This window comes from Sinocyclocheilus rhinocerous, unplaced genomic scaffold (assembly GCF_001515625.1).
Source record: "Sinocyclocheilus rhinocerous isolate Xijiao unplaced genomic scaffold, SAMN03320098_v1.1 scaffold3477, whole genome shotgun sequence".
NCBI lineage: Eukaryota > Metazoa > Chordata > Actinopteri > Cypriniformes > Cyprinidae > Sinocyclocheilus > Sinocyclocheilus rhinocerous.
Window position 1 is genome coordinate 58,571 of NW_015667279.1, and position 16,324 is coordinate 74,894.

The following is a 16,324-nucleotide window of genomic DNA, read 5'->3' on the forward strand; positions in this document are numbered from 1 at the left end:
CCAGATAGTGACGTAGGTATGTGGGGGCATGTTAGAACGAGCCGTTTTAGGTAGGAGTGGTTGACTCTTAACTTTTATAAAAATTATCTCTTTGGATTTGAGACTTTAGTCTTTGCAACTTTACAGATCTTCTTTATGCACAAAGAGCTTGTAACACTCCAAAGAGAAAGGAAAAATTTAAATCGCATCATATGACCCCTTTAAAACTGTGGCATGTATAGTCTCAGAGAAATTCACTAAAATATAATGTCCTCATATGAGGATGCAGGGTCTCAGGAGGTTAAACCACTTACAAAATGTGAAGAATCAGAATCTTGTTGAGGTATTTCAGTTTGACTTACTGGCTAACAACTGAGAAGAAAAAAACATGCCATCCATTTTACAATGGAAAAATTCATGTAGATTTTTGGACATACCATGGTAATACCTTGGTATTCTTTGAGATTGAGATTCTTGAAAACACAATGGTACATTAATGATGATGATTTTTCCAGGACTGCTCTAGTCATTTGCGATGACTAGATAAGGATTTTTAAAATCACTCTGTAGATAATACACCCACAAAGAGCAATTTCTAGCCAAATAGCATAACTAGAACTATTTATATTGACTGTAGACTTGTCAGGCTTGTGTTGTGTTTTGTTCCCCATGTGCTCCCTGTGTCCCAGTGTTTAGCCCTTTTTTGGTTATGTTCCTGTCCTGATTATTTCATTGAGTTCATTAGTCTCCACCTGTGTTTGTTTAACTGATTCAGGTGCGTTTAATTTACTCCCTCGTTATGTCTTGTATTTAAAGTGTAGTCTGTCGGATGTTTCTTTGTCGAGTCTGAACGTCGTTACCTGTTTCCTACGTGTGTGTGTCCCTGGTTCCGTGTGAAAGAATAAAGTATTTATCATCGTGAATTCCCCTCCGTCTCCTCGTTCCTCGCTCCTCACAGTAGGGAGCGTGACAAGACTATCGCAGAGATTCCCAAACTTTTTTCAGCCGAACCCCTTTGACCAAAAATAATTTACCAACACATTTGCTCATTCATGGTTCTCTGATATTGGTAAATGGTCACATGACACGAATTAAGGTAAACAAAATATCACTTTTTAAAATTTTGATTGTATTTATCAATTATTTATTAAATTTGACATTTTTATGAATTATTATAATTATTATATCTATCAACTCACAAGCCCTCTGCAGTTTCCTCACAAACCCCAGTTTGTGTATTTTACAAAATGTTTCCAGGCCTGGAAATTATACTTTTAAATTTCAACGATTTTCCAGAACCATGGGAACCCTGTATAACACAATACCTTTACTGTACCAAGGTGCCGGCACACTACTTTTTTTGCAGTGGAAACTTTCCACACAATGAGAATGTTACTGTCATAGTGGTTGAAACTGCCTGACCACATTCAGTTGTTTGTTATATAATCAAGTAAGTAATGATGTGGTCACGCTAACATCATAGCTTCTCATTAGTATGCTAAAGTTTAAATATCTATGTAACCATGTCACGGTGACCAGAACCAGTGACACTGAGTCATGTCTCATCTTTATGGCTGTAGGTAGAGCACAGTTGAAAGGTGGCTAACAGTGAGCAGGCTTGCAGCTGAACCTCTCCTCACTTCATCCTTCCATCTTTACACTTCATTTCCCCCGCCGCTGCGGCAGTCGTGGCATATGGCTCAGTGCCCTAAGAGTGGCCTGCAATGCTCTCTCAAGGGACCGTCACTGCCCACAGCTTCAACCTGTAGTTAAAACTCGAAAAAAAAACTGCTTACTCACTCTGTGCTGCCCACGGTCACCGGCGTTATCAAACTCTGCATTATTTATGACTGTCTATCACACCCTCCTCTTCTCCATCACACTCCCTCCTTCCCTCTACCTATATTTCTCTCGTCTTCCTGTATGTTTTCCAAGATATCACACGTCCTTGTATATGACCATGGCCAACTTTGAATGCTGTTCCCGATTTACTTCCCAAATATGACATATTTTAGATTTAAATAGCAGTGAAGAAAGGTAATATATTTTGATTAAAGATTTTTTTTAAATAATGCGCACCAATGAATTGTTAATAATAGGACATTGAGTATGTTTTAAGAAGTTGAATGTGAGTGTAGTGTCTGAGTATATGGGGTGAAATAATGTTTCCACAAAACCACAAATAATAATAATAAATAAATAAATAAAATAGGACATACATTTTAAGAAAGTAAATAGCATTGATTTTGATTTGAAGCTGATTTAAAAAATAATGATATATAAATAAATCATTATTTCTTTCAGGTTTTGCTGTTTGTAATGAAAGTGCATGTCTGAAAATGTGTTACACATATGTGACCCTGGACCACAAAACCAGTCTTAAGTCGCTTGGGTGTGTTTTTAGCAATAGCCAAAAAAACATTGTATGGGTCAAAATTATCGATTTTTCTTTTATGCCAAAAATCATTAGGATATTAAGGATATTTCATGTTCCATGAAAATATTTTGTAAGTTTCCTACCGTAAATATATCAAAACTTAATTTTTGATTAGTAATATGCATTGCTAAGAACTTCATTTGAACAACTTTAAAGGAAACTCATTCAGTGGATCCTCTGCAGTGAATGGGTGCCATCAGAATGATCCACAAATAACTCACACAACTCCAGTCCATCAATTAACGTCTTGTGAAGCAAAAAGCTGCATTTTGCAAGAAACAAATCCATCATTAAGATGTTAAAACTTCAAACCATTGCTTGGTCCTCTATCCATAATACTGCTTACCACAATGAAAAGTTGTCTGGTTTGAATCAGGAGAGAAATCTGCACAGATCAAGTATTGTTTACTAGCGAAAACTGTCCAAGACAGTTCTAAACAAATGTGACCCTGGACCACAAAATGTATTATATTTGTATATTTGTACAATACATTGTATGGGTCAAAATTATCGATTTTTCTTTTATGCCAAAAATCATTAGGATATTAAGTAAAGATCATGTTCCATGAAGATATTTTGTAAATTTCCTACCGTAAATATATCAAAACTTAATTTTTGATTAGTAATATGCATTGCTAAGAACTTCATTTGGACAACTTTAAAGGCGAGATTCCAGATTTTCATAGTTGTATCTCGGCCAAATATTGTCCTATCCTAATAAACCATACATCAATGGAAAGCTTATTTATTCAGCTTTCAGATGATGTATAAATCTCAATTTCAAAAAATTGACCCTTATGACTGGTTTTGTGTATACAAGACCGTCTTTCCCTACCTTCCCCATGGGTTTGGGAGAGTCCCAGCTCTTCTCTATTGATGGGGGAATCTGGTAAATGTCTTGTGTCTGGTTCATAGAGGGTGGCACCTGGTACACATCCTGCCCTAGACACGGCCCTCCTGCAGTGGGTGGCACCTGGTAGATGTCCTGGCCTGGAACATTAATGGAGGGGGGCACCTGGTAGACATCCTGTGGGGAAGGAGGGTACTGTGCCTGGCTTTGCTTTTGTGCCACAGCGGGAGCTTTGGGTTGGGGCTGTGGAGGTTGGGGGCCGGTAGGCACCTGGTAGAGGCTGGAGGGAGCAGGCAGGCCGTGGCTGGGGGGGAGCATGTAGATGCCGTCTGGGTTGGTTGAGTTGGCGGAGCTGGAGGAGAAGGCAGGGTGCATGGCCGTGTACTGGGATGCAGGGGGAAGCTTGCTGTAGGCACTCTGAGGCAGGTTGAGATGGCTCTGTGTTGGGCTTGGTTGGCTCGTTGGCTGCTGTAACTGCTGCTGTTGCTGTTTATCATACATGCCCACGAGGATCTTCAGCCGGTTGCCAGGAACGATGCCTTGACGGCCGTGTAGCGAACAGAGCCACCAGCCTTCCAGCCCCTGCGTGTCCCGCTCCAGGACGGTCATGATGTCACCCTTGCGAAAGGACAACTCGTCCGGAGACTCCGCCACATTGTCGTACAGGGCCTTTGCCAACACATTCTACAAGAAAGGAGAGAGAAAGAGATTGAGTTTGGTTCACAAATGATCTCGTATTACACCAGGATCATCTCTTATGTTCACCAAGGCTGCATTTATCAAATAATTTGATCAAATAATACAGTAAATTTTTTTATTACAGTTTAAAATAACTATTTCTATTTTTTATATTAAAATGTAATTTATTTCTATGATGCAAATCTGAATTTTCAGCAGCCATTTCTCCAGTCTTCAGTGTCACACGATCCTTCAGAAATCATTCTAATATGCTGATTTGGTGATTAAGAAACATTTTTATTGTTATCAGTGTTAAAAACAACTGCAGAACAGTTTGTGGAAACAGTGATATATTTTTTCTTTCAATTTTGTTTTTGATGAGTAGAAAATTCAAAAGCACAGCAATTGAAATATAAATCTTTTGTAACGTTATAAATGTCTTTACTCTCCTTTTTAATCAGCCTAATGCTTGCTCAATAAAATAAAATAAAAATCTTACTGACCCCAAATTTTGAATGGTAGTGTATATATAACAAACATAAATATTTATGTTTTATATTTTAATATAATACAATAATATAATGAAGAATTATGAAAAACTGCCTTTCAGTTTTTTTATTTTTTTATTTATTTTTACCTTTTTGAACTTCAATGTGCAGTAAAACACCAACATAATAATTGATTTTGATACAATTCAAGACCACTTGTGAACAGATCACCCAAGATCTTAATAGCAGGTGTTAACAAGGGTCTGTGACCCCATTGCTTTTTACATTTTGTCTATTTGCTCTAAACCTCTTCCCGACACATTTACACACCATGGACTCCATCTGTCCTCTCGTTTACAATGCCACCCACAAGTGCGGCTGGTCTTTGACACTTAAACAAATATTTGCTATTCGGCCCCCTGGACCAGAACAAACCCCTTTTCTCTGGCACAAGAGCGCTGGCACAGTGCCAATAGACACGAGTATCACCGCTCTACGCGCCACCTTAATAAAGCCACAGTCAACCAGCAGTACTCCATCACTGTCCTCTCAACAAAATCACAGCGTTTGATTGGCTGATTGCAATCATTCACTGTGTGCTGTGGAAACCCTCTACAACTGTTAAAGGGGAAAAAAGAGAAGAATAGACTAGTTTAGCTTAAATCAAGACAAAACATCTCCGCTATTGAGTGATTCAGTGGAGGGTCTTTGTGTAGGAGAACAGTACAGAACGGCTAATTTCCAACACAGAGAGCTCCATGTCCCCCTCACACCCCCGTCTGCAGCTCTCCTACCGTGAGTTCACTGTGGTTTGCGAGAGTTTTGAGCTCAAGCTCACAGGTGATTGATGCAGCACAGCAGATAGCCAGCAGGTGTTTGATTACTAACAGACCTCCCCTGTCAGGACACACGCTGCCTTCGAGTCATGTAGGAATGATCGTATTTACGAGATGAGCTCTGCATGAACACCATCACAAAGTTGTGATTACCAGTGGGAAACTCTTTTCGGACTGGAGGCATCAAATCATGTATCATGGCGGAGGCAAATTGGTATTTATTACACAGTTTGCATTGTGAATTTTGACTGTGCATTTTAGTTTGTATACATTACTGGGAGATACTACAGCAGCAATAAAGTTTGCTAGAAAAAATGACTCAATTAGCTGGTATACGAGACGTCAGACTTGTGTGATAAAAATGTATCCCATAATTCTCTGTGGTGGCACGAGAATGATAAAATACAAAGATGAAGTATCAGGTACACAATTCTTGGTCTTCATCTTCTTGTACAATAGTGCCTAAAAGATTCATATTGTTATATTGTTGTATTCATTTTTGGAGAGAGAAAGAAATAAGAAATTGCTGAATGCTTAAATTTTTTTAGACAAAAATAACTTAATAATTATGGCTTTTATTTATTTATTTAAAGATAACCTGTTTATTTAAAAAATATGCATTAAAATTGTTTAAAAGTGACAATAAAGACATTACATAAGTTACAAAAGATTTCTATTTCATGCTAGAATCGTAGGGGAAAAAATTACCAAATGATCAGTATCCCAAATGTTTTCAACACTGACAACAAAAAAATGCCTCAAATCAGCATATTAGAATGATTTCTGAAGGATCATGTGACACTGAAGAATTCAGCTTTGCCATCACAGGAATAAACTACATTTTTAAATATTTAAAAATAGAAATCAGTTACTCTAAAATGTAATAATATTTCACAATATTACCGTTTTACTTTATTTTACATCAAATAAATGCAGCCTTGGTGAGACGTCTTTTAAAAACTTCACAAACCCACATTTTTGTTTGTTACTGTACTTCACTGATGATGTAAAAGTGTATTTTTGAGAATGTATTCACATATTTTGTCACTGGAACATCAGAAAATCTGATATCACATACTCAATGAAAATAGTACATTATCCGAGCACCTCTGTCCTTCTGTTTTTAACATAAAATCTGGGATAGTAGGTGATGTGAAATGAGATGCAGCCACAGCCTGCAGCTACATCTTCCTTCAGGATCCCTGTGGTATAATGCTAATTATTCACCTCTGTACACAGAAACTCCTTAGTGCCCACAATATCTGGAATTGTGCCATACAAACTGCGCTCAGTGCAACATTTTTTGGCCTTGTTTGCATCGTTCAGTGCTGAAACAACGCAGACAGCACGCTATCAGCGGGTGCAATTCATTCTGCGTGAATCCCTCCCTGTGTGTTTTAAAGGTCTATGTGGAGAGCAGCAGTGCTCTGATGAATGGTGTCTCTGTGCTCGGAGCTGGAGGACAGAGAGGAGAGGCTCACGGAGGGCATATCTGACAGATGAATGCTCTGCCTGTGCTGCCCGGATGAGGGACAGTCCCTGTAGTGTCTCCCTTAAAGCCGGAGGAGACCGAGGCTGGGCACAATAGCGTCCGAGAGGCTTTACTGCCTGCGAGCAGCTGGTTGAGATGTCACCATGTAGTGCTGGCACACGCATACATGCACAGAGCACTGATGCACGTATATAGACAGAGGAATGTGTGAAGACACACGCACAAATGCATGCATGCATACCTTCACAGCCATTCAATCTAGTCAAACTCACATACACGACGGCAAAATAATGAGAAGCACTCAGACCAGCTGAGAGAGCTCATTAACTCCATGGGCTTTTTCCATAGAGACAGTTTAAGCCATTCTTTGGGAGTCTTTGCAAAGGAATGGGACATTTTGACAAAGGCTGAACGCTAGTGGTGCAATGGATCACAAAATTCATGGTTCGGATCATATACGGATTTTGAGTCACAGATCGGATCATTTTTCGGATCAGCAAAAAAACAACAACCTTACTTTAAGTACTTCTATACCATAGCAAAAACTATTAGCAAAAACTACTAGCATAACTAATAAAGTTAGTAATAAAACAAGAACAATTACACAAATTACAAGCATAGATGAAAACAACAAATCACAGTTACAAATATCAGAATTTAGGTGCAGAAATAATAATAATTAAGTTTAACACAACAGTGCTCACTGCACAAGATAAATACAGATTAATCTTTGTTAGAGCTGTGGTGTTATTTGATAACAGACAGAAACAGGTATTTATTGGCTGCTGTCACTTTAAGACCAAATGCACGGCCCTAATACTGACACACATCTGGTTTCTTTCTCACCTGTTTACGTTCACTTAAGAAATAACCGACTGCGTTTACTAGAATACTTCCCAAAGCGGGTATTTTAACATAACTTTGTGTGTATGTAAAAAAAGGAATCACGCGGTGTCTGAATCGCGCCTCTCTCTCTCTGCGTGTGCGCGCTTCAGTTGCGCGCGGCAGCAGCTGAGCGCATAGAAAAAAGAGTTAAAACTGCTTGAATGTGTAAACTGGCAAGACAAAACATGTGCAAATGATAAACTTTCACTCTATGATGGTTAAACTTAACAGTTAATCCGCGAATAACATGCGTGTCGAACCGTGGGGCCTGGTCCGTACGGATCACGGATCATCTACGATCCGTTGCAGCCCTACTGAACGCAATGAGCAACAGTAGAATTTCTTCGTCAACAAATAGTGATTTTGCTACTGCCAATACATCCACAGCATGCTGCTGTGAGCATGTAAGAAATACTGCTGCTGCACATATAACATACATGAAATCACCCCATAGCATACATAAATCACCCTGTAGCAGATCTATACAGGTGGAGCTGGGGAAGGTGGAGGGTTTCTGAAACGCGCTGCAACTGCTACATCAAGCACTAGCCTACATACTTATGATGTATGCAATTTGAATTATATTTTTCAAAATAGGAATTACCACATAAAATTAAATTAAATGAATAATCAAAAATGAATATATCATACAGTGTATTAAAAATATTATAAATAAATACACTTGGTCAAAATGCCCACCCCTAGTTCTGACCATGTACTGACAAACATGCTGAGGTTCAGTTAATCTTTCAGAGATGGGATAGACTTACGTCCTTCTTGATCAGGCTGACAATAATGAATAAATTAATTAGGTGATTGACATTGTTGTTGCAGCAATTGGATAAAAACCCTCAGAAAATAATTTTCTGTGACTTGATGTCTTTGTCTTTATTCTGCAGTCTTATCTCACTTGCCTTCTCCGCCTTTGAAAAGCAGAAAAGAAGTGCTGTGTGCTTTCTGGGCTATTCTACACTCTTTTTTTCATGAGAATATTTTCCTGCCAAGCAAAAAGGCTCTGGAGGACTGATGACATCACGAGCTGTTGAACTTTGCCTCCATTACAGAAAGTATGCCAAGCTTCTCTGTCTGTCTCTCTCCCACTTCTCCACAATTCAGTCTCTGTCGATCAGGACACAGGACGTTTAGGGAGTGATTCATAGGGGTTTACATGTAAGGGCGAGTCGATGATTCAGTGACAGTGAATGTTTTCTCATTTGTTGGGAATGTACACAGGAGAACAGCTGGAGGAAAAATGAAGGAAAATAACAGAGATGGGAATATTTGACTATTGATCAATGGATCTATTAGCATCTTCACAGCCCAGGATAAATCACACCTTGCATCTCCGACAATTATAACGTAAAAGAGTAAAGCACTGTGCATTAAACAACGACAGAAAATGAGTTGGTTCCTCAAGGGTGTTTTCTGGTGTACATCTGCATTTATCAAGCAGTAATGGGAAGCTGCTTTGAAAATACTTGGAGCTATTCATCACTAAAAGCAGTTACAGTTAAACTAAACTTTTGAAAAAGTAGCTAGCCATGGCAATATTCCCCACTGAATCCTGTTTTTGCAACAAAAGAGTCCAGACTTCATAAGTCTTTCTGACTGATTCATGCAAAGAACCATCTCAGTACATGTGATGCTGGTTGTATGTTGTTATTTTTTTTGTCTCTACACTAGCTTTTCATTTAATCATGGTGACAGATTTTTAATTATCTGTCACCATGAAATACTACTGATAAGGCTAGAAACACTGTAGCTAATTTATATAACCAAAATCAAAAACACTGTAACAAACAATAGCATTTAGCAATTTTGCCACATAAAATGCTAAATAAAATGACTCACAAATTACTCAAATGAATCATCGAATCATTTATTAATGAAATGATTCTCTAAAATTATTATTATTATTATTATTAGACTTCCCAGTGCAGTTTGGAAAAGAGACATTTTAGGACAAAGCAATTTTTCGACTATAAATCTATCTGAACAGTGTAAATATAAATACAATATAGCATTAAAGACAATATAACACTTTAACACACTACAATGCTACTTTTTGGAAAAAGTATCTTGTTACTGGAAAAGCTTCATTGTTACTGTCATGCTACTGTAAGTCTGTTACTGGCCAACATTGTTATCAAGGCATTGTTTGAGAAATAGTAAAGAAGCTTTTATAAGATGAGGGGATGACGAGCGTTTCGCTTCATTTCTCCCTGGCGATGATCACCATGGAAATGTTCAGGTCAAACACTTTCCCTGTGGCTCAAGCAGACAGAGACTGATGCTTAACTTTATTATCTCTAGAGAAAGAGCGAGAACAGATAAAAGAGATGGAGGAAGAGAATGGAGAAGAAAAGAAACTCATCATCCAAAGGACGAAACGTTCTTCCATTTGCATTTAAAAGGGTCATGAGTCCGGGAGCATTTAGCAGGCCTCGTGTTAAAGGGTTTAAATTGTTTCCAAAAATGTAAAATTCTGTCATCATTTACTCACCTGTATGACTTTTTTAAAAACTGATTTTTAAGAATATACCAGTCACTCGTTTCAAATAATGAAAGTGAATGAGGACTGGGGCTGTTAAATTACTAAGCAGTTTTATTATAGTTTTTGCACACTTTTTTAAACAACAACACTTAGAATGACTTGAGGGGGGTCTGAGCAGCTTTTGTCTGGTGCCTCTACACGACCCCGTGGGACAAACACTAGTAAAGTTAGCAAGGTGGGGGCAGGTAGTGTTTTTTGTGTGTTATTGTGAGTGTGTGTAAGCTCATTAGCTTCAAGGGCATGGAGACAGTATACGAACACCTCTAAACCACAGCTACAAGTCATCTCATGAACACAGTCACTGTAAATGCACAATATAGCCATAACAGTTGTTGTCACAGTGTTGGTATAGGTAACTAAAATATTACAAATCATTTTTGGTAATTAAAATAAATCTGGCATAAATTAGATAAAAAACATAAAATTAAAAAAAGAGAAATGTCACCAAATATAATAAATACATTTCTGTTAAAGTACCAACATTATTAAAACTGAAATAAAAATTAATTAAAATTATATTGAAATATTTTTTAAAAGACACAATTGAAAAATAAACAGTTAAAAAAATACCAAAATCACTAAAACTTAAATAAAAAAAATGAAAACTCAAAATATAAAAATAAAGCTAATTCAAAATGTACTGTAATAGTAAATAACAATAAATGTCAGCTGATATTAGAGTTTATTTTATTTATTGTATCAGTTGATATTGGATATTTTATTTTGCATGCTGACATTCACTTAAAATTCATATTTAATGTAAATTATTCTTTTAATTTAATAACACTGTTAAATGTAATCTTTAGCAAATCTCAGAATATCCGTTTTTCATACTGTATATCATAAAGTTATGTCTGATTTTACTTTACTAATTTTTATATTAGACATTATGGGCCCTATTTGAACGATCTAAGCGCAAGGTCTAAAGCGCACGGCGCAGGTGTACTTAGGGCGTGTCCAAATCCACTTTTGCTAGTTTAAAGGGTTACTCCACCCCAAAATGAAAATTTTGTCATTAATCACTTACCCCCATGTCGTTCCAAACCCGTAAAAGCTAAAGTCGTTATTTTTGTTTTCTTTGCGTACAAAAAGTATTCTCGTCGCTTCATAAAATTCAGATTGAACCACTGATGGCAGATGGACTATTTTGACATGTCTTTCATACTTTTCTGGGCCTTGGCAGTGTTATTTACTTGGCAGTCAATGGGACAGTCACAAGTAGAGGTCTGCTACTTTCGGGTTTCGGGTCGGGTTCGGGTTAATGTTTAATGAATAGCTTGGGTTTATAGCTAAACTAAAACTATATGCAGTAGGCTACGCTGCTTTCATATGCACACACATTAGTGCACACGACAACACAGCACGGAAACTTTTATTAGTAAAATAGCTTCGACAGGCTACTGACTCGCAACTTTATATTTCTCTGCAATGAGGGGGTAAAATCGCTGTTTTTGAAGTAACTAAGCCTCATTGCTTGTAGAGAGAGGCGCGCAGACACAGGTTCACACACGCAACTTTCATCCCTCTCTCTCGCTAATTCAAATAAATTATATAATTAATTAATTCAAATAAATGCGATCTTACCGCACTGCATCTCTGTGTCTGATTTAAAGCAGGCCGCTGACCGTTGCATGCAATCGTGAAATACAGCTTTTTTTTTTTTTAATCGGCTATTCGTTGTGGGGGGAAAAAAAATAAAATTCGGGTTCGGGCTCTAAATTTAACTGTGCCGCTCGGGTCGGGTCGGGCCAGGTCAGACGATCTCGGGTACGGGTCGGGTTCGGGCTTCAATTTAAAGCCTGTGCAGACCTCTAGTCACAAGCCTCCCGGTTTTCATCCAAAATATCTTAAATTGTGTCCCGAAGACGAACGAAGCTTTCACGGGTTTGGAACGACATGGGGGTAAGTGATTAATGACAAAATGTTAATTTTGGGGTGGAGTAACCCTTTAACGACAGGAAAAATGGTCGGCGCATGGTCTAAAAGGGTTGTCCCTATTCTCTAAATGAGTAATGGGTGTGTTTTGGGCATAACGTGCAATAAACCAATCAGAGTCTCATCTCCCATCCCCTTTAAAAGCCAGTAGCGCTCGCGCCATGGCGGGTTCGCTATTTACATGGCGGAATTAAATTTTTCATTTTAAAAAATGTTTGTGTGCTGCTGCGCCAGCAATGCGCCTAAACACACCTCGATTTCAGACCAGCACGCCCATGGGCGCACAAATGGGTGCAAATGCATTTGCTATTTAAACAACGTGGCGCAGGACGTGAAAATGACAACTGCGTCGGGCTGAAACTAGCAAAAAACACTTGCGTGCCGCATTGCACCGAGTGTATGATAGAGCCCTATAGATTATAATATGACAACAGGACATAAAATATCATATGCGACCCTGGACCACAAAACCAGTCATAAGTAGCACGGGTATATTTGTAGCAATAGCCAACAATACACTGTATGGATCAAAATTATCGATTTTTCTTTTATGCCAAAAATCATTAGGTTCATGTTCCATGAAGATATTTTGTAGATTTCCTACCATAAATATATCAAAACTTAATTTTTTATTAGTAATATGCATTGCTAATTAAAGGCGATTTTCTCAATACTTTGATTTTTTTGCACCCTCAGATTCCAGATTTTCAAATAGCTGTATCTCAGACAAATATTGCCCTATTCTAACAAACTATACATCAATGGAAAGCTTAATTAGTCAGATGTATAAATTAGATGATGTATAAATCTCAATTTCAAAAAATTTACCCTTATGACTGGTTTTGTGGTCCGAGGTTACATATAATCTACACATAAAAAAAAACAGAGACCAGAATTTTAATATCAGTGCAGCGTCATCACAAACGAAAGAGAAGCTGTGCACCTGAGCACTGATTGTTTAACTGAAACTCTGAAAATCTTCCCATATTTCACTTGAGTGAATGATCGTCATCGAGGTACAGTTCGAACAGGCTGTAATTTTGTCCCTCATGGCCTGGTTTTCATTCACACCACATTAAAGATAGAGTCTCATCTGTCTCAGGTCTATTCTCATCACACATCCACCTCCTGAGCTCTGGAAGAAAATGTTCCCTACCTCATCAAAAGTTTTTATTGCTTTAAAAACAGATGGGCGCTGCAGACAAAACAAGGCCGTCTCTGTTTTATCATTCGCATAAGACACCTGAGCCTGACCAAACAAGAACAAAAGCTAGACATTTTATCTGAGCTGTGTTGCCAGAACATATAAGAGGTTTCTAAATTCTCCCGTCTATATATGAGGCTTGGGTGTTATTCTGCGGTCAGGTTGTTATTCTGAGGGGCTTACTGGTTGCATAAGTAGCAGGTTGGCTGGAGTAATTATAAGGCGGGTGGAGTTTAGGATGGTAAGCTGTTGTAGACACATTTTCAGACATACACACAAGGAGCAGATGCTGTATCAGACAGCAGCGATAGTCATCAGAGCTGAGACTCAGAGATGTGACTCAGACAGCCAGTCGTGTGTTTGGACGTTTGCCGCTATCAGCTGTGTCAGTCGTGTATGACACACACACACATGGAAAGAAGGTCACAAAGAAATAGACCACCTAATAATGATTTTGTCATCATTTATTAACCCTCATGCTGTTACAAAAATGATTTTGGTATGAATTTCTCCATCCAGACACTTGTACAGGTTTAAAACAGCATGAGAGTAAACGATGACAGAACTATCCCTTTAAGATCACAATAAACAGAGTCTATTTCTCCTGAGAGAACTTCAATGTATATGAACCAGATGAATATCTCCTTTAAGGGATTAAAGCATGCTGGAAATATACAATGTAAGTGGGGCACAAACCTGCTCTATTTACAGGAAGGGACCTGAAAACCTCGACAGAAAGGAAGACAATAGCAGAAGGTTGATGGCACAGAGACAAACAGTGGGCCGGTGGCCTGCTCTATTTTCACTATATAGGTGAGTTTACAACAGACAAGACCAGACTTCAGCACCAACAACAGGCCTGCGGAGGAAAGGCTGGGAAGCACATAATTGATCGTTAGTTTGAGTGTGTGTACAAACCTAAGCAAAAACCAGACAATAACATGATACAGTCACAGTTTACGACATAAATATGGAGAAGTATGATTTATATATACTCTCAGACATAATATGATTAACAGTGAAGCATTTTGGAACACTTTACTATTTTATTTTATTTAATTTAATTTAATTTAATTTAATTTTTGTAATGGTTCTTATACCTTATTTGTGAAATGTATAATAAATGTTATTAATTATCAAAATTTGATAATAATTGTAATATATATATATATATATATATATATATACATGAGACCTAATGGATTAACTAAACTGGTTGTTTAAGGCAGTGTTTCCCAAACTTTTTTTTAGTCGCGGCACCCTTTGGAAATTTTAACAAACTTGTGGCACCCTACAAAATTAATTTTGTCACAATATTTGAATTTCTAACTTCGATATGATAATTTGAAAAGTATAGATATTCGGTACAACAGGGAAGAACTGCAGAATATAATGTCATACAGATATTTTTAATATTATTAAAAAATTTTGTCCATCAATGGTGGCAATCAGTAGGCTAATTTCTAATTAAGAGACCAATTTATATGACAGATTTTAATGTAGGCTTTTATACATATGTAAACATTATTTAATTACCATTATAACTAGCTATCTCACAAATTTTTGCTCACTCAGTGTTTTTTTTATTTTACAGTGGGGTAATTTTGGTGTAGTAGGACGAGATAGCTTGATTTCAAACTTTGAATTGAATAAAAAATGACAAGTAAGCAGTCAGTAATAAAATAAGAACAAATAAAGAAATTAATAATGATAGCACAAGTAAAAAATAACGACAGGCCTTCGAATTAAATAAATAGCTTTTTAGTTTTTCAGGTAGGCCTAACAGTAGGGTTTTTATTTTTATTTTTTACCAATTATCCAAATAATGTTTACCAGAGTTACCCATATACCACACCATGTTACAACACAGTAGGGCTATTGCAGACAGAAACAATACTGTACTACATCGATGTTTCCTGTCGGCTCAATTTTTGAGTGGACTTTGTTGTTCCGATTTGCATGAACAGCATACGAGTGGAGTGACTGAGCGGAGCGGAGCGCACACGCATAGAGCGGGATAATACGCAGAGTGTCACACCATGTGAAAGTGAAACCTGAGCGGTGAACTCATTTTCGGCAGCCGACATTTCGGTGCATCTCTAATTATTGGCGACATCAGAAATGGATATTATATAATAGATGCTTTTTTGAACATTTTAGCAATTTAAAAATATCAAAAAATGATTTTTTTACACGGCACCCCTGCTCTCGACAGACGGCACCCCGGTTGGGAAACACTGCTAAATGACTAAATGTAAATGCAAATATATACACACACACTACCTGTCACTTGTATGTTCCTGTTGTGTTCCTGTTTTCCTTATTCGGTCTTTCCTGTTCCTGTCCTCGTTGTGTGAATTCGTATCCAGCTGTGTTTGATTAATTAGTTCATTTGCTCCCAGTTGTGTCCCATTGGTGTCTGTGTATTTATAGTGTGTTCTGCCCCTTGTTTCCCGTCCGTTGTTAAATGTCATTCATAAGTTCCAGTATTTGTATCCCTTTGTTTATTGAATTAAATTCTAGTTCACAAATTCTCCAGCGTCTCCTCGTTCCTCCCTCGTGAAGCGTGACAGAACAGCGGACCCAAAACTGAAAGTAAGTGGTGCCTTTTTACCCATTTTTTTTCCCGTTTTTAAAAGTGTTTTGTTTTCCCGTTTGTTTCTCCCCGCTCATATGGAGGAACGAGCGAGGTTCATTGCCGTGGCTCAGGCGAGCCCCAACCCGATCGTCTACGCAAGGGCGTTGGTGCTGCTCGCCCTCGCCAGCTCCCTCGAGGGGGAAACCCTTGTGACGCTGTTCCGGCTCGGGATGACTTACCATCGCCCCACGGAGCTCTGGAGAGCCTCCGCCGGCCCCCGAGTTAAGCCCGCGGAGGGCTCCGGCCCCCGAGTTTGGCCCAGTGAGGGCTCCTGTCCCCGAGTTTAGCCCAGTGAGGGCTCCTGTCCCCGTGCTTAGTCCAAGGATGGCTCCAGTCTCTGAATCTCTT

The 16,324-nt window shown here is 38.2% G+C and overlaps 1 pseudogene; it reads right to left on the reverse strand.

Moving 5' to 3' along the window:
- LOC107733568 (breast cancer anti-estrogen resistance protein 1-like) overlaps nucleotides 1–16,324 on the reverse strand; it is a 105,560-nt pseudogene that overhangs the window by 31,160 nt on the left and 58,076 nt on the right.